At 43.3% G+C, this 19,217-nt stretch overlaps 1 protein-coding gene across 1 annotated transcript in view; it reads right to left on the bottom strand.

Annotated features, from left to right (window-relative positions):
• The window catches only part of LOC145397939 (uncharacterized), a 23,530-nt gene extending 21,407 nt beyond the window's left edge, over positions 1–2,123 (bottom strand). The window contains exon 1 of the mRNA XM_080270930.1: positions 2,035–2,123. The gene's annotated coding sequence lies outside the window, so the exon portion shown is untranslated. The remainder of the gene's footprint in view (positions 1–2,034) is intronic.
• Positions 2,124–19,217: the final 17,094 nt, after the last annotated feature.

Genomic DNA, 19,217 nt, shown 5'->3' with positions numbered 1-19,217 from the left:
GGAGGGAGGGAGAGGGAGGGGTAGACCGAGGATGAGGTGGAGGGATGGAGTTGAGAGGTATATGAGGGAGGGGGGGGTGAGTTGGGGGGAGGGGAGTCAAATGGTGGGTGACAGAGTGACTTGGAGGCGTTTTGTCTGCGGCCACCCTTTGCGGGATTAGGGCGTCGGGCTATAGATAGATAGATAGATGTTCCTAAAATATGCCCCAAAATATGTTCTGAAGATATTCCAGAAGGTATAATATTTTTTCTCCCTAATATTCCTCCTCGTAAAAGTAGACTATTTTTCCCCGATACTCCCAGATATTCCCCTCCCGGATCCTTCTTCCTTGTATTTCCCCTTAATTCTCTTCCTGGATTTCCCCTGCGTTATTCCTTCCCGGTCTTCCTCTCCTCCTCTTGTTGTTCTTCCTCTCCTCCTCACCTTGGTCTTCTTCCTCTTCCTCCTGGGTAGCTTTCCTGCTTTTCTATCGTCTTATTTTATTTTTATTTTTTTTACTGATAGAATAGTTTTGTTATAATCTTTCTTATGCCAGACAGCCACAACAGGACTGACAGGTGTGTTGCTGTTTGCTTTCCTTTGTACTCTTCTTCCTTCTCCCTCTTCCTCCACCTCCTCCTCATTCTCCCTCCTCCTCCTCCTCCTCATTTTCCCTCTTCCCCCTTCTCCTCTCCTCATTATCCCTCTTCGCCGCCCTCCTTCTCTCTCCCCTTTTTCTTCCTCTCTGTCAGTCATTTCTTTTTTCTTCACTTAACAGCTGCTTGGTTTTCCCCACTGCTGCTCGTCCGCGTTCACCATCTCCTTTTTCTCGTTGTCACTCTTCATCTCATTTTTTTTTTTTTTTTTCGCTTAATATTCTCTCGGTTTTCTAATTCTTCTGCCTTCGAGATTAATAGTTCATTTTCCCTTTTTCATTTTTCCTGCCTGTATTTTCTTCCATTTTCTTTTCACGGGTATCTTTTTCATTTGCCTCACCTTCAGTCTGTCCTTTCTTCTCCCTTTTCTGTGTTTATTATCTTTGTTTACCTTCTTTTTTTCCCATTTCTGTCTCTCTGCTTTTCCTAAACACTTTTTTCAAATCTTTTTTCAAGTTTCTTCCTTGTTCTGTGTATTTTTCCTTGACCTTTCTCTGTATCTTAAGGTCTCTCCTCTTTACTCCACTTCCTTTACGTCTTTTCAGTCTCTCTCTCTCTCTCTCTCTCTCTCTCTCTCTCTCACACACACACACACACACACACACACACACACACACACACACACACTGTAAAATCGTCTGGTGGGGCGAAAATAAAGTAAAAATATTCGAAAAAGTAATAAGTAAGGTCAAAGTAAGCAGCAAGTCGAAAGGTGTAGAGAGAGGTGGTGGAGAGGGACCCCTGCATGTGGTGGCACTGATACAAAGCCGGGCGGAGGAACAGCCTGCCTGGTTATACAAACGTCCCTCAATTCCCTCCCTATCCCCAGAAAGGAGAATGGGAACTGCAGGAGAGGGTCAGCATAAATCGCCACCGCACTGGAATCACGTACAGATGAGCATGGGACCACAACAACAAGTTAGAAAAAGAAATTCGCGATGCTCAGTTTTTTCCATTTTCTTGAAGGATAAACTCAAGTATTTTTTTTCTTTACTAGTGCCTCCCAGTGACTATTTTCTTGAGTGTTTTGGACTGATCGCTTGGTGGTAAGAAACAAAAAATAAATAAATAAAAACAGGTATAGAACGAGAAAGAATTTTGAGAGATTTCATGTCTTTTCTTTTGCGTTTGTTTCAGAGACGAATCACAAACACACAGTTGCTTTTCGTTCATATTAAAACACACACACACACACACACACACACACACACACACACACTGAAAAATTGGCAGAACATTTATTCCACATCATAATAAACATTGAGAACAGTTTAGATATATAACCAAGAAGATCAGAACAAATCTGTATACCTGAATAACAGAAGGCAAATTCGAATATCCATGACGCTTAAAAAAGTCAAAAAATATATATAAAGAAGGGATTGATATAGATGCTTACCTCTGCTGTATATAAATCCACAGGGAAGATGTGTATATATATATAAATTATTTTTGTTTCCTCACTGCACTCACACACACAGGTCAATATGTCACTTTTTATTTATCACTAGCACTATCACCGAGGAAGCACAGAAATAATTCCCCTTTTGTATTTCTCTTTATCACGTTTAAACCATACACTGTCAGTTATTGTGTTATTTTTCCTTCACAAGATGGATATTTTCAGGCTAGCGAGACTTCTGGAGCCGGATTCGTTCAGATGTGGCAAAATGGAGAGGCTATCCATTCCGTTTTAGCTCCAAATGTTAGACAGGAGTGCGGTAATGGATGAGATGGGGACGTGGAGAGGGTAAAAAATTGTGCGTCCACTCCCTCTGACTGCTCGCTGGTGACTGAGCTACCCCGCCGCCATGGCCCGCCTCTAGCCTTCCTCTCTCCCTCCGTCTCTCCCTCCCCTCCCTCTCTCCTCCCCCTCCCCTCCCTCTCTCCACTCCCTCCATCCCTCCCTCCGCTTCTCCGTACAGTAATCTCAGCTATGTTGTCTGTAGCGTCTCTCTCTCTTCCTTTCGTTCACCCGCTCGCCTCGCCTTTTCAGTCTAAGCGCTATATTTATACCCATTTTTTCCCCTTTTTTTAGGGGTTTTCTTTAGCTGCTAACAAACAGACTTGACAGGATTCGTTTGTCTGAATTCCTCTTTGTACAGCCTTTTCTTAATTTCCTTTCCGTTCTTCTTTTCTGTTCTCCTTTCTTCTGAACCCGCTCCTTCTCCCCCCCCCCACCTCTTCTCTCTCTCTCTCTCTCTCTCTCTCTCTCTCTCTCTCTCACACACACACACACACACACACACACACACACACACACACGGCGTCCCCATTTCACACGTGTTCCAATCGCTAATCATTTCAGGGAAGGTCCTCAATCAGCGCCTTCCCCCCCACACATAAGGTTACCCCGAAGCTGCTCGTAATCTTGGCCGTTCTCGTAAGGTGGAGCGGGCGTCTTGGGATCCGGGAAGCGCTTCGTTCGTAAATTCTTCTGGTCCTTCAAGCTCTGTGCCCATTTCCTTGGCGATCAGTGAGTCAAATCTATGCCTTATTATGTTCTGCGGACGGTGCTGTACGTATCGTGTTCGTTATTGTGTTCTTAGTTATTGTTATTCGTTATTGTGCTTTTTACATGTTGCCAGCACTTGTTCCAGCACCCGTATGGACGTGCCCTAAGGTATCTTTATCCCCCCTAAGACTTTACTCTTTTAGGAATCCAGGGAGCCCTCTTAATAAGCCCTCTTCCTCTTAAATGCAGTCTTAAAATCGTAACAATCAACCTTCAGCCGTACCACTGCCTACCTTACCTGCCTTCTCTTACCTGCCTTCTTTCTTACCTGCCTTCTCTCTTACCTGCCTTCTCTCTTACCTGTCTTCTCTCTCACCTGCCTTTTCTCTCACCTGCCTTTTCTCTCACCTACCTTCTCTCTCACCTGTCTTCCTTCTCACCTGACTTCTCTCTCACATGCCTTCTCTCTCACCTGCCATCTCACTCACCTGCCTTCTCTCTCATTTGCCTTCTCTCACCTTCCCTCACACCTGTCTTCTCACTCATCTGTCTTCTTTCTCACCTGCCCTCTCTCTCTCACCAGTCTTCTCTCTCACCTGTCTTCTGCTTTTCAGGTTACACTGTGATAGTCTCTATTCTCCTTTCACACTTTCCTGTAAAATGTCCACGCCAGTTTTTCTAAACGGCGTGGTGTGCTTTCTGACTTTTCCTGCCGGCTTCGGCTGGAGGGTTTGGAGGGCGGGGGAGAGCCTTCTTCTTTGCTATCCTTATCCTATTCTAGTAGTTCAGTTACTCTTCTAGGAGCTGCCTAGCATGGGCCAACCGGCCTACTGCAGTTATCCTCTCTTCTTATGTTCTTATGTTCTCTCTCACCTGTCTTCTCTCTCACCTGTCTTCTCTCTCACCGCTCTTCTCTCTCACCTCAATCGGTAGAGAGGTGGGCTACAGTCCCAAGGGACCCAGGTTCAAATCCGCTGGGGCTGGGGACAATTTAAGGATTTGAATTACATTAAATCTGGCTTTACTGATCTACCAGAAGCCCCGCCGACATGTCGTAAAAATACCCCCGCTAATACCAATACACCAGTCCTGTATGAGACAGCCCCATGTATTCAATATGGATGGTGGGTGTTAGCGCCGAAGTGGTGACATGTAGAGGTGCATGGTATGTAGGAGGACTGCTGGGCCTTGATAGCAGGCTGTGAAGCCTATGCCCAGAGTCGGACACACACACACACACACAGACACACACACACACACACACACACACACACACACACACACACACACACACACACACACACAACTGCCTTCTCTCTCGGCTGCCTTCTGTTTCTCACCAGTCTTCTCTCTCACCTGTCTTCTTTCTCACCTGCCGTCTCTCACCGTCTATGTCATGTATTAGTCCTGTTCATTACTGTCTTGATCTTAAATTGTCAATAATTTTTTCTATATTTTTGCCTGTAATCTTAATTTGTCTGTACGTATTTCCTTAGTAATTGGGGAACTTAATCTATGTCACGGTTTCAGCTGCGGTATATTCTGTGTCACCTTCTAATGTGAGTCAATACAATACACTAAGTTACATTATCTTCTGTTCTCTCTCTCTCTCTCAAAGCTTCATAAATTATCTTAAATTCCTTATTGGATTGTGTCATCATTTATCTTGACCCACATACTTAACAAGAACTATATTATTAAAATATCTAAAATTACCGGGATTAAATGCTAGAGTTCTCCCAGCATGGGGGGGTTAATGCAGTCTTGTGTCTGTCTTTAATATCGACATAATTTTCGTCAGTAACAAGCAATATATATATATATATATATATATATATATATATATATATATATATATATATATATATATAATGAGGAATAAATCGATGAAGAAATGGCGCTAAGGGACATTCAGAACCAAGAAAGTTGCGTTCCCATACTCCTTTCACTCTAACTTGGCCTAAAATTGCCGTCTCTCCTTAAGTGCTGAGTTGTAACAAAAGATTAACAATAGATTATGGTTCTAGTCACGAAGAAGTGCTATGGGGTATGTAGAACCAGTGTGTGTGTGTGTTTGAGAGAGTGAGAGAGACAATGTTTTGTGTGTGTGTGTGTGTGTGTGTGTGTGTGTCCGACTCTGGTCATAGGCTTCACAGCCTGCTTTCAAGGCCCAGTAGTCCTACATACCATACACCTCTATATGTCACCACTTCGGCGCTGACACCCACCGTCCATATTGAATACATGCTAGGGCTCTCATACAGGACTGGTGTATTGGTATTAGCGGGGGTATTTTTATGACATGTCGGCGGGTCTTCTGGTAGATCAGGAAAGTCTGCTTTTACGAAATTCAAATCCTTAAACTGTTCCCTGCCCCAGCCGGGATTCGATCCTGGGTCCACAAGGACTGCAGGCCGCCTCTCTACCGATTCAGCCACCGCCTCCCTCAAATGTGTGTGTGTGTGTGTGTGTGTGTGTGTGTGTGTGTGTGTGTGTGTGTGTGTGTGAGAGAGAGAGAGAGAGAGAGAGAGACAGACAGACAGAGAGTGTGTGTGTGTGTGTGTGTGTGTGTGTGTGTGTGTGTGTGTGTGTGTGTGTTAGAGAGAGACAGACAGACAGAGAGTGTGTGTGTGTGTGTGTGTGTGTGTGTGTGTGTGTGTGTGTTAGAGAGAGAGAGAGAGTGTGTGTGTGTGTGTGTGTGTGTGTGTGTGTGTGTGTGTGTGTGTGTCTGTAAATGAGCGACGTGAAAAAAGTTGCAAAATGATGAAAATCTAGGCCAAGTTAAGGTGAAAGAACCGTAGTTGAGTAAGAGGGACGTGATAGGTTTCTGGGATGAGAGAGAGAGAGAGATGAATGAATGAGTTGTATCGGCAGCCACTACTATAACACGTTTTGGACTCCCCCCCGCGCGCGTGCGCGCGCGTGGTGTGTGTGTGTGTGTGTGTGTGTGTGTGTGTGTGTGTGTGTGTGTGTGTGTGTGTGTGTGTGTGTTTTATAGCCACGTGGGGGAGTGTTGCGCCATCTGTTGCGCGTAGAGTACATATTAAAATACCCATTGCTTCATATTTATCCTTAGAATTTACCAGGGTAAGAGGTGAGTGGGGGTGGAGCGAGTGTGGAGCGAGGGAGTGGGTGGATGACGTGGGAGAGTGGAGCTAGGGAGTGAGTTAGTGGAATGAATGAGTAGGTACGTAGGGTAGTGGAGCGAGTGGGTGGATGAGAGAGTAGAGCGAGTGGGTGGGTAAGGAAAGAGTGGAGCGAGTAAATGTAAGAGTGGGATAAATGGAACGAGTGAGAGGGAAAAGTGGAGCGAGTGGGTGGAAGAATGAGGTGGTAAGTGGACATCCAGAAAGAGAGAGAGAGAGAGAGAGAGAGAGAGAGAGAGAGAGAGAGTTGTAAACAATCTTTTTACTTCGAAACGTGTTGCTTAGGTTTCTCAAGCAAGGAAAAAATGTCTTACAGGAATGAGAGAGAGAGAGAGAGAGAGAGAAATAAAATAAGAGAAATTTTAATTGTGTAAATAATTTCCAGGAATGAGAGAGAGAGAGTGAGTGAGAGAGAACACAAATTAAACATCAAGGACATAAAAAGCTGTGTGTGTGTGTGTGTGTGTGTGTGTGTGTGTGTGTGTGTGTGTGATGACTTCCTTTGTTTTATGTGTATGTTGAAGGGAATGTTCTTGGTTAGTTCATAGGAATGTGTGTGTGTGTGTGTGTGTGTGTGTGTGTGTGTGTGTGTGTGTGTGTGTGTGTGTGTAACGACTTCCTTTCCTGATTAATAGATTTCTGTTGAAGGAAACGGCCTTGTATAGTTTATTGGAATCGTGTGTGTGTGTGTGTGTGTGTGTGTGTGTGTGTGTGTGTGTGTGTGTGTGTGTAACTTCCTTTCCTGATTGATAGATTTATGTTGAAGAAGTCCTTGTGTAATTCATAGGAATGTGTGTGTGTGTGTGTGTGTGTGTGTGTGTGTGAGAGAGAGAGAGAGAGAGAGAGAGAGAGAGAGAGAGAGAGACCTTTTTCCTTTATTCCCTCCAGACGATTTTTTGAGGCCAAAGGAAAGCGTCTTATTTGGAGCTTTGAAGAAATCGGCAGTTAATACATGCTTACGATATATATTTTTTTAATTTATGCTCTCTCTCTCTCTCTCTCTCTCTCTCTCTCTCTCTCTCTCACACACACACACACACACACACACACACACACACACACACACACACACACACACACACACCTACCTTTGCTTTCGAGGTATGAGACGAACGTTTGATTTAGGAAAATGTTGAACGATTGTGTGTGTGTTTTTTGTGTGTGTGTTTTTTTACCTTCAGACTATTAAATCCAACCATAAAAATCCTGTGACATTTTTGGTGTGTGTATTCAGTGTATTGAGTGTACTTAAGTGTATTTGTATTGTAGTTAGTGTATTGGCAGTGTATTCTTTCTTTCTGTAGTCGATTTTTATTAAGATGTAGTGATTTTTTCTAATAAAGGACGTACTTACTTACTTTTAATCACCCTGGCACGAACACTGTCTCTCTCCTGCAGGAATTATACAGGATGGTCTGAAAATACTGCGTCAGAAATACAAAGCGGTATCTTGCGTGTTCTGGGGACGGCTCAGTCTGCTGGTATGGGTGTGGGTGTGACTAGAAGTAGGAACTGAAAATATTATACTGGATAGGTAACGTCGTTCCGCGTCTTTGATGCATGGCACGCCGAAATCTGAGGGGGTCAAATATGGACACACACACACACACACACACACACACACACACACACACACACACACACACACACACACACACACACACACACACACACACACACACAGCACTTATTACCTCCGCCAACAAAGTTGGAAGAGTTTATGTATTTGCCTGTTTTAGTTTGCTTGTTAGTTGGTCCACACGGTATCTCCAAAAGTTCTTAGTGATTTTCAATGAAATTTTGCGGAAGGTGGGCCATGGACCAAGAAAGAATTGATTAAATTTGGGGGCTTACCCGGATCCAATATATTCCACACACTACCTCCACGGATCCGGATCCTGTTTAATGGCGTTGGCGGAGGTTTGCGCTCTCTCAGTGCTTTCTAGTTCACGTAGTATTATTGGTACCGCCGACTTAGCTGTCCTTTCAACACAAGAAATCGTCCGGTGGAGTAGAGGAGAAGAGTTATATATGGACAGCCTTGTAAAAAATGAAGTCCCTGGGTCCCTAGGGTCAAGCCAGTGTTTAGCCTGGGTTACTAAAAAGGTTGGTAGCGGTGCAGGAAGTGGCTTATTTGCTGACGTTAGCGGCTTGCGTGGATAATTGTAAGGATGAATGTCAGAAATAATACCCTCCTTTATTTAACGTCTGATGCACAGGAGAGAGAGAGAGAGAGAGAGAGAGAGAGAGAGAGGTTCTAACCATCGGAAGTCTAGCACCATTTATCAAGCATACCCATTTTCCTTTTTTTTTTTTTTTTTTTTTTTTTTTTTTTTTTTTTTTTTTTTAAACACGTACGTCCTATATCCTACAATCGACCTCTTAATTAGAACAACAGAGCCCAACCTTTCGTCATGCGCTTCTCCGTATTTGCGTCATGGCCACACGTCTACCCTTCCTCCGTTCCTTATCAATTCTCAGTTCCTTATCCTTCCTCATTGCCTTTGCATCATCCATTTCCCTGATACAGACAGATAAAGAGGAGTCGATTAAGATAAGAGAAGGAGGAGGAGGAGTCACTGATAAAAGGCGTATGCAATAATTAATCACGCCTTCATATACATTGATAGACGTGTGTGTGTCTGTATGTGTGTGTGTGTGTGTGTGTGTGTGTGTGTGTGTGTGTGTGTGTGCGTGTTTTCTCTGAGCATGGACTTATTATTCGGTTCTCCAAGGACCAGCAGTCTTCACATGTACCACACCTCGTCACATGTCACCACTTCGGCTCTAACACCCACCGTCCATACTGAATACGTGCTCGGGCTGCCTTGTTAATACCTGGTGTGATGGTATAAGTGGGAGTGTTTCCATGTCATACCGGTTAATTTCTGGCTACTTAATAATACTCTTTCACTCTAACTTGGCCTAAAATTACTTCTTAACTATACTCTTTTTACTCTAACGTGGCCAAAAATCACCATCTCTCCATCTTGAACGCCGAGCTGTAATAGTAGACTAACGCTAGAATATGGTGCTAGTCACGAAGAAGAGCAGTGAGAATAGCGTAGAGCCGTAGTATTATCTTTTCCTGCCACTGAGCTACGTGAAATAAACTGCAAAAGGACGAAAATCTGGGCCAAGTTGCGGTGAAAGAAGTATAGTCACGCCCCTAAAAAAAAAATGTTACTTTTAGACGCCTGGAATAATATGATAGATCCCGGCTTATACCTCAATATATAAATTGACACGTAAACTTATCCCTCGTATACCTTGATATATTACAAATTTGGCGCGTATATTATTCCGCGTATACCTTGATGTAATACAAATTAGTATGGTAGATTCCTGCATATACCTTGATATATTACAGATTGACGCGTAAAATTATTCCGCGTATACCTTGATATATTACAAATTGACGCGTAAAATTATCCCGCGTATACCTTGATATATTACAAATTGACGCGTAAAATTATCCCGCGTATACCTTGATGTATTACTAATTGATACGTAACATTGTCTCGCGTATACCTTGATATATTACTAATTGATACGTAAAATTATCCCTTGTATACCTTGATATAACACAGATTGACAGGTAGACTTACGATGTCATCGGGGAGCGGAAATGAGAAAAGATACGCCAACGCGATAGCCAAGAGGAAATTACCGACACGCGAGTCAGCACAGATATACCAACCCTTTCGAAAAACTGTATCTGGCGTGTTGGAGTAGAGGGGAAGAGGGAGTTCAATTCTCTCTCTCTCTCTCTCTCTCTCTCTCTCTCTCCTGTCGTATGTATCAATAGTTGGAGGAAAAGAGCGAGTAGAATCTCTCTCTCTCTCTCTCTCTCTCTCTCTCTCTATCTCTCTCTCTCTCTCTCATTGCAGTGGTTCAAGGAAAAAAAGGAGTAGAATTCTCTCTCTGTCTCTCTCTCTCTCTCTCTCTCATCCTTAGGTGTGAACATAGGTGTGGCTGATGATGATAATAAACCTTAATTTAGTAATGAGGGGTAATTATCGTCAAGAAATCCCTCCTAAAAAAAATCCATATCATTTTTAAGTGCTATCATTATCCATCACGTCCCTACTCATCAACGACCTCAATTAATTTTTTTTTTATATAACAGCTTGTACCGCGTTGCCTGATCGGTATTTATAGTTTTTTTTTTTTTATAGGACCGGGTCAACCTGATTTTGCTATTAGGGAGTTATGTGCCTGTGAGGATTGATTTATTTTACTACTACTACTACTACTACTACTACTACTACTACTAATAATAATAATAATAATAATAATAGTTGTAGTAGTAATAGTAGTAGTAATGATGTTGATGTTGGTGTTGGGGATGATGATGATGATTGGTGATGATGATGATGATGATGATGATGATGATTGATGATGATGATGAAGAGGAGGAGGAGAAGGATAATAATAATGATAATGAGAATATAAATTATTATTATTATTATTATTATTATTATTATTATTATTATTATTATTTAGTATTAGTATTGTTTTGTTGTCGTTATTATTATTATTATTATTATTATTATTATTATTATTATTACTATTATTATAATGAGTGGCAGGATTCAAGGAGATAAATTTTAATAAGCAAAAATAATGAACTCTTCTCCTTTATTTTTGAACAGATAACTAACTCATTTATTTCCTTATCTTTGCAGGGGGTGGCGACAGTAACCATCTTTTGGAGAGAGAGACAAAAGGTATGATTACGAAATGAAGGGCCAAATCATTAGCAAGTCCTCATTTGTTAAAGATCTAGGCATACTAATTTCAGACGATCTGAAATGTTCAAATCAGTGTATCTTTGCCGCCAATAAAGCCAACAGGGCCCTAGGCTTCATCAAAAGACATTTTACATATAAAAGCAAAGATATTGTAATCCCCCTATATAAAAGCATAGTCAGGCCACACTTAGAGTTTGCAGTGCAATTTTGTGCGCCTCACCTAATTAAAGATATAGAAATACTGGAAGCGGTCCAGCGGAGGGCTACCAAGTTAATCCCGTCCCTGAGGAACAAACCATACCTCGAGAGACCCAGGGAATTAAACCTATTCTCTCTTAGAAAACGGAGACTCAGGGGACAACTGATTGAATGTTTTAAGATTCTAAAAGGCTTTAGTAATACTGATTCAAGCAAGCTATTCACAGTAATTGCCGAGACTGTAACTCGAGGAAATGGTATGAAGTTGCAAGCAAGGAGGGCTAATCTTGATACAACCAAAAACTTCTTCACTTACTCTGTTGTAAGCGAATGGAATAAACTCCCTGGGAATGTGATTGAGAGTGGTACCATAAATATATTTAAAAAGAGACTGGACATGTATCTCGACGCAATTGGTATCGTTTAGTTAGGATGGAGCAATTATTGCATATTCGCGTCTGCATTCATGTGTCTATTAGACACAGACAATATTTTAGAATATATATAATAGATAAACATTCTATTAATCTTTTGATTAAAAAAAAAACATAAAAAAAAATGCATGCATAGAGTAAGTATGTGGCTGTTTGCCCAAATTTTCCTTTTCCATATTATTCTACTTTCTGCCGATCCTATAAAATTCCTTCAGGTTTTTCATTCCTGCAAGGTATTACTTCCTCTATTGCTTCCTGTACGGCAAATGCCGGAGGGTCTGGAGGGTGGGGGAGAGAGCCTTCTGCTGTGCTATCCTTTTCTTCTGCTCCTATGCACTATATTAGGATTAAGGCCGGACCACCTCGTAGGGACCGTAAGGTCTGTGTGGTCTGTGTATCAATGTAACTCTATGTAACTCTCTCTTTCTCAGGTATTTCATCTCTTCTACCTCTCACTTTCCTCTGCTGGGTAATATTCCTAATCTGAGAGAGGCTTGGTGTATTTCTCTGCATATTATATAACCTCTTCTCCCTGTCACTCTCCTCTGCTGGCTAATATTCCTAGGCTGAGAGAGGCTTAGTATGCTTCTTTGCCTGTAGATGACTCTCCTTGATATGATGCGCCAGGAAGGAAAGTGGCAGACAATCCAAAAGTGTAAAGTAGACGCGCAGTGTAATAGTAGGCAACCATTTTTCGCTGATTAGACGGCTCTGAACAGTAATATTTTTCTACTTTATATTCTAACTATAATTGCGGTCCCAGGATTAGGATAGCAAGGCCCTCCTTCGCTCCTAAGATACCTAAAGACATTCCTAAGACGGACAGGTGTGAAGCTAGTTACATACCTTGGTCACGCGTACAGGTAGGGGGAGAAGAGCAGTGGTTCTCGTTAGTCAGGTAAGCTTCCTAACATCTCTTCCTTAACGATTAATTTTTCAAACTTCCCGTAATATCTTCTTTTTTGCTTCCTATATTCCTTTCGTATTGACATGGATTGCATGAATAATACACACGAATATAGAAACACAAAAAATAAACCGGTAAGGAAAAGGTGTTAGTAAGCTTTCTAACCACACGACAGTACCACCCACGGTCGTTATTTTCTCCACGTAAGGAAGCTTCCTAACACATTTATTTTGTTTATTACACCCTTCTGTCCTCTGCTGTGTTAAATGAATCCTTCCAATATCGCCATAATTTATTTTGCCAACCCCTGACTGTCTTCTGTGTTACATAAATCCTTCCAGTATCAACATAAATCCTTCCAATATCGCCATACTCAGCGTAGATAACGTACAAAAGGATATAAACCCGCCATATCCAAGAATAAATCGCCAAGGAAGAGGTGTTAGGGACGTTCCTTTCCCGACGTGAACAAGAAGCCTCCCAGAGCTTTGCCCCCGACCAGACACATGTTGCGGTGACGCTGTGGGGGGTGGAGGGGGGTGGGGGAGAGCTCTGAGGGGCAGGGGGAGAGGGGAGGGAGGAAGGGAGGGAAAAAAAAAGAGGCGTCTGGGAAGAAGGAACGAGGGAGGAAGTAGGGGAGGATGAAGACGGAGAGGGGAGGGAGGAAGTTGAGGATGGGGAGGAGGAAGGGAGGAAATAGTGGAGGGTAAGAGTCGTGATAGGAGGAGGGCGAGAAGGAAGGGAGGAGGAAAGTGAAATCTTGGAGAGGAAAGGAGGAGTAGAGAAAGTAGGTATCATTATTAGGCTGAGGTGAGGCTAGGGAAAGAAGGGAGTAAGGGAGGGGAAGAGTTGGGGAAGGGGAACAAGTAGGAGTGGTGGGGTAGGGTTGGGGTGAGGGAAGGAGAGAGGTGAGGGGTGGAGAGGGGAAAGGAGTGGGGAGGGAGACGAGAAGAGGAACGGTATAGGGAGAAGAGGGGGGAGGAAGGTGAGACGTGGATGTGGGGTTTGGGGGGCAGGGGGAAATGAAGATCAGGGAGGAGAGAAATAAATGAAGAAGAAGGGGGGTGGAAAGGAGAGATGAGACGGGGTGGGGGAGGAGGAGAAGGAAGATCACAAAGGGGAGGGGGAGGAAAAAGAGGTAGGAATTGGAGGAGAGGAGGCGAGGAGTGGGGGGCGGGGGAGAAAGGAGAGTCTGAGGAAGGGGAGGGGGATGGAAGATCAAGAGGAGACAGGAAGGGGGAGAGGACAGGGAGAGAGAGGGGGGGGTTCATTTTCCCTTCTATTGGGGGCCACTTTGACATGAAAATCAAAAGGGGGGGATGTTGGGGAGGGGAGGGGAGGGGGTGTGGTGGTGGTGGTGGGGGAGTTCCGGGAATAGAGTGGAGAGGCGAGACATGGGGAACTTGGATGCTGGTGGGGGGGGGGAGGAGGTCTGGACTGTCTGGGTTGTAGCGATGATGATGATGATGATGATGATAAACTGTTTGCGTTATGTTGTTTTTGTTGGTGGTGGTGGTGATGGTGACGAACTGTTTGGTTTATAGTAGTGATGATGATGATGATGGTGGTATTGATGGAGGATGATTGTCATTTCGCAGTGAAGGTAATAGTTGTGGTTTTTGGTAGTGGTGGGTGTGATGGTGATGATTTTGATGGGGTTGATGATGATGATGCTGGTGAATATGGTGATGGTGGTAGTGGTGGAGGTGGTGATAGTGTTGATGATGTTGATGGTGGTGGTGGGGATGAAGGTGATGATGATGATGATGATGATGGAGGTGGTGATTGTGAAGATGATGGTGGTGGTGACGGGGGTGACGTTGAAGATGATGTTGGTGGTGAGGGGGGGTGATGGTGATAATGGTGGTGTTGGTGATGATTCTGATGGTGGTGATGGTGAAAGTGGTGAATTATGAGTGTCACCAAGGGTGGGGGAGGGGGAGGGGGCTCTGGCTTGGTGCTGGTCCTGATGGTGGTGGTGGTGGTGATGATGATGATTATTTATTAGTATTATTTTTATTGTTATTATCGTCATCATCATCATCATCATCATCATCATCATCATCGTTATTATATTATCGGTTTTACAGGTATTTGAACATCAGTCTTTGTTATAGGGTGGTGAGAAAGGTGCGTGAGTGAATGTGGGGGAGAGAAGAGGCGTAGGAGGTCAGGTAGAAGGTGGATAGGTGTGGTGAAGGAGTGGGTGGCAGGGAGGTGTGGTGGTGGGTCAGGATAGGGAGCTGACAGGGATAGAGCTGATTGGATACACTTTATACGAAATCCGTGGCAAGGATTTGATAGATTTTTTCCTTCTTACTTTCTGTATATATTTGTTGTTAGTTGATAGTCGTTGGGTTGAGTTTGCGTGATGGGTAGTTATGAGGGACGTATGTGCGGAGCGGTGTGCCTGTTGAGTAGCGTCAGGATTCCAGGGGCTTGAAAGGTGATTGTGTGACTCTCTCTCTCTCTCTCTCTCTCTAAGTGCATTCTGGGTGGGAAAAAGATGATGGCTGTTGCTGCGGCTTTTGCATTTATTTTATTTATTTATTTTATTTTTTTGCCTCAGCCTTGGTAAGATTATTCGTGGATGAAACTAGAATTAACAATATACAGTAAGCCGTATCTTTTTTTATTTTTTGATTCGGCCTCATAATTGCAAACCAGAATATTCTCTACGTTGCAATCAACCTCAACATGTTCGACATTTGAGTCCCCCCCCCCCTCACCAGGCTGGCTTTGGATTTAGAGTTCGTATAGTCCAGAGATTATTATCATTATTTATTATTATTATTATTATTATTATTGATATTTTTATGATGATGATGGTGGTGGTTATTATTATTATTATTTATTATTATTTTTTTTTATTATTATTATTAATTAACTCGTTTCGTTCAGAGATGCCTTGTATATTTAATTTTTGCTATTCCTAGATGATTTTTTTTTTCCCACATAAGAGCAGGACAGGTTAGATATAGCCCTAAATCTCTCTCTCTCTCTCTCTCTCTCTCTCTCTCTCTCTCTCTCTCTCTCTCTCTCTCTCTCTCTAATCACAATGCACCCAATCTAATATTACTCCTGTCTGTTGAAGTCAATTAGAGAGAAGAATTTAACCTTATGGTATTATTGCGTTTTATAATGTAGACTTAATGTGCGTGCTCCTTCAATAATATGACCTCAGTATTATATAGACATTAGAGCAATAGGATTTGTATTTTATTTATTATTTATATATATTTATGTACTGTATTTTTATTTATTCATTTGTGTATTTTTTTGTGTATTTTTTTTGACTCATGGAAATATGCTCATGGTTTTTGGTATGTACCCCCTTCTGTTTTTTTTTTAGGCCTTTTTTATTATTATTATTATTATTATTATTATTATTAATTACTCAATTTTACACGTGAAAATCATGTCTTGAGTCGTAATGGGTGTGTGAGGCTGTGTAATGGTGAGGCTGAGAGTGCATTTGCTGTGGAATTTTAACTTATCTTTAGTAAGTATACGTAAAAAGTATGATGGAAGGGAGAAAATGGGATGTGGAAAAAAAATACGCACACACACACACACACACACACACACACACACACACACACACACACACACACACACACTACACCACCATACCCTTTCCTAGCGCTTCTTCGTGATTAGCACCCAATCTCTTATTACAATCCCAGCATTCATTGTGGAGTGAAGGAAATTTTAGGCCAAGTTAGTGTGAACAGAGTATATACATCATAGAATCTCTCCATAGGTAAAAATTGAATCGCGGGAAATTCAGAATCGCAAGAAATAAATAAGAATCACGTAAAGAAGACGTGGTTGTCGTGAATATTGGCGGGATATTTTGTGGTGGAAACGTGCCCAAGATTTATTACTGATTCGTGGTATTCCTCACAGACATCTTATTCCTTCCTTGGGTTATTTTCCTCTGTGTCCTCGTATCCTCACATCCGCCTCAGTCCTCAGTGGGTCAGTGTCCTCAATATCCTCCTCAGTATCCTCATTCACCCATTGTCTCAACCTCTACAGCAAGGAGACGTAATTTCTTATCTGTTCTTATCTCTTTTCTAATTTCCAGGCGAATTTATTTAAGTTCTGGATTGAGGTTTTAGGCTGGGATGTGTCGATGGTGTTAAATAGGGCAATAAGAATAAGTTGCCAGATGGAAGGGGTTAAAGTCTTCCCTCTTCCTTTCTCTATAGCCTCCCCCCCCCTCTCTCTCTCTCTCTACAGTAGACAGATAGATAGGTAGTAGGTGGGTGGGTAGATAGGTACATAGATACCTTAGATAGATAGATCCCTGTGCTGTGACCTCCCTTTATCCTCCTCATCCACCTCTCCCCCTCAGTTTCCACCTCTCCTCCCCTCCCCTCCCTGCCTCCCTCCTTCCCTCCCCTCGATCAAGCCGCGTAGGAAAGAAATAGGGAGTGGCAAGATGGCGTCCGTCTGGATTCACTCCTTCGTGGAAACCCTTATCCACTCAAGACGCTACCCCCCCCCCCGCGTCCTCCTCCTCCTTCTCTCTCCCTCCCATACTCTCTCTTCCTCCCTCCATCATCTCCTCCCTCTTATCTCTCCCTCAATCATCCACTTCTCTCTTCCTCCCTCCATCATCTCCTCCCTATTCTCTCTCTTCCTCCCTCCATCATCTCCTCCCTCTTCTTTCTCTTCCTCCCTCCATCATCTCCTCCCTCTTCTGTCACTTCCTCCCTCCATCATCTTCTCCCTTTTCTCTCTCCCTTCCTCTCTCTACTCTTTTCCTCCCTTCCCCTTTCTGATTCCTGTCACATTTCTTCCTTCCCTCTTTCCCCATTCTTGTGCCCTCTCACCCCTTTCCCCTTTCCTCTTATCCCCTGCCTCCTTACATCGTCTCCCCTCTCCCCTCTCTCCCTTCTTTCACCTTTCCTCTTCCCTCCCACCCCTCTTCTTCTCTCCCCTCCTCCTTTTCCCTCCTACCCATCCCCATTCTTCTCCCCTCCTGCTTCTTTTCCCTGTCTCCTCTTCACCTCTCTCTTCTCTCCTCTCTCACCTTTCTCCTCTTCCCTCTCCTCCTCCTCTCATTCTTCCTTCCCCTCCTCCATCTCTCCTTCTTTCTTCCTTTCCGCTCCCCTTTCCCTCTAACGTCTTTCATCTTTTCTCTCCTCCTCTCCTTCTTTCCCCTCTTTCACCCTCCCTCTTTTCCCCTCTCCCTTCTTCCTCCCGTCCTCCTCCCCTCTTTTCTTTCCCTCCCTTCCTCCTCCTCTCTCCCTTTCTCCTTTCCCCTCTTTCACCCTTCCTCTTTTCCCTTCTCCCTTCTTCCTCCCGTCCTCCTCCCCTTTCTCCTTTCCTTCCCTTCCTTTCCTCCTCCCTTCTCTCCTATTCCTCTCTTCCAAATCCATTCTCCGTCCTCTTCCCTCTTTCTTCCTTACTCTCTCCCCTCTGAAACCTTTCTCTTCTCTTTTCCTCTCCCCTCCCCTCCTCTCCTCCACCCCAATCTTCCTTCCATTCCTTTCATGATGCGTTCTAGGGAAGGCTATTCCATCAGAGAGAGAGAGAGAGAGAGAGAGAGAGAGAGAGGTTATTGACTCTTCCTAGTAACCTCATCGCCCAGTTGCCATACGACCCCCCCCCCCAAGAGTACCCCCTAGAGAGAGAGAGAGAGAGAGAGAGTTATTGGTGCTTGTATTTCCGTGTTTGATTAATACTGTGTGTGTTTGTGTGAAATACGAGTATTGATGTGTGTGTGTGTGTGTGTGTGTGTGTAAGTAATAAAATACGTGAATGCAAAAACCGTAACACCATTTCATTTTTATTTAGTTTTTTAAGAATCATCAACATGAACTACGCAACAACGAAGAATTATGACAAATTTATTAGGCCATTGTTTGCAGGTGTATCCAGGGCAGGTGAGCACTGAATCCTACGGTAATTCTCTCGTATTATCGTCCATTTATCTTTATCATTATCGAGGTGACTTCATTTATTGGCGCTGGAAATTTTGTCTCGCGTTATAGGTCACTGGTTGTAAGTGGATTGCCGGGAGAGAGAGAGAGAGAGAGGGGGGGGGGAGGGCAGAATGAAAGTGGGAATAGGAGGGAGAAAAAGAGATTGGGTGACTGGATGAAAGTGGGTAAAAAGGAGAGAGAGAGGGAGAGAGACTGGAGCATATATAAGCTTCATGAATCCCTTGACGTATTTCTGTTTTTACTTATTCTTGCTACGACCAGACGATTTTATTCAGCCTTTTCCAGACGATTTTGATCAGGAAGCCGAGTAAAACCACCTGAAAATAATAGTGAATGAAAAAATATCTATTTTACCTCCCTCTCTCTCTCTCTCTCTCTCTCTCTCTCTCTCTCTCTCTCTCTCTCTCTCTCACTTGGCCTAGAAATGCCATCTCTTCGCCTTGAATGCTGAGTTGGGACGGTAAATTCGCACTGGAATATGATACTAGTCACGAAGAAGTGCAGGAGAAAGAATGGAAGGACACAGTGGTCTCTCATTCTCCCACTGAGCTGCATGAAAGAAGGACGAAAATCTGGGCCAAGTTGAGATAAAAGTCTTATAGTAGTAGTAGTAGTAGTAGTAGTAGTAGCATATAGTGGTGGTGGTGGTGGTAGTAGTAGCAGAGGTGGTGGTTGTGGCAGTGGTAATAGTGGTAGTAGAGGTTGTAGTAGTAGTAGCAGTGGTAGTCGTA

The sequence above is a fragment of the Coenobita brevimanus genome, chromosome 5, assembly GCF_032717465.1.
Source record: "Coenobita brevimanus isolate Jiangsu-jjx chromosome 5, ASM3271746v2, whole genome shotgun sequence".
Classification (NCBI taxonomy): Eukaryota; Metazoa; Arthropoda; class Malacostraca; order Decapoda; family Coenobitidae; genus Coenobita; species Coenobita brevimanus.
This window is presented reverse-complemented; position numbering and strand designations above follow the sequence as displayed.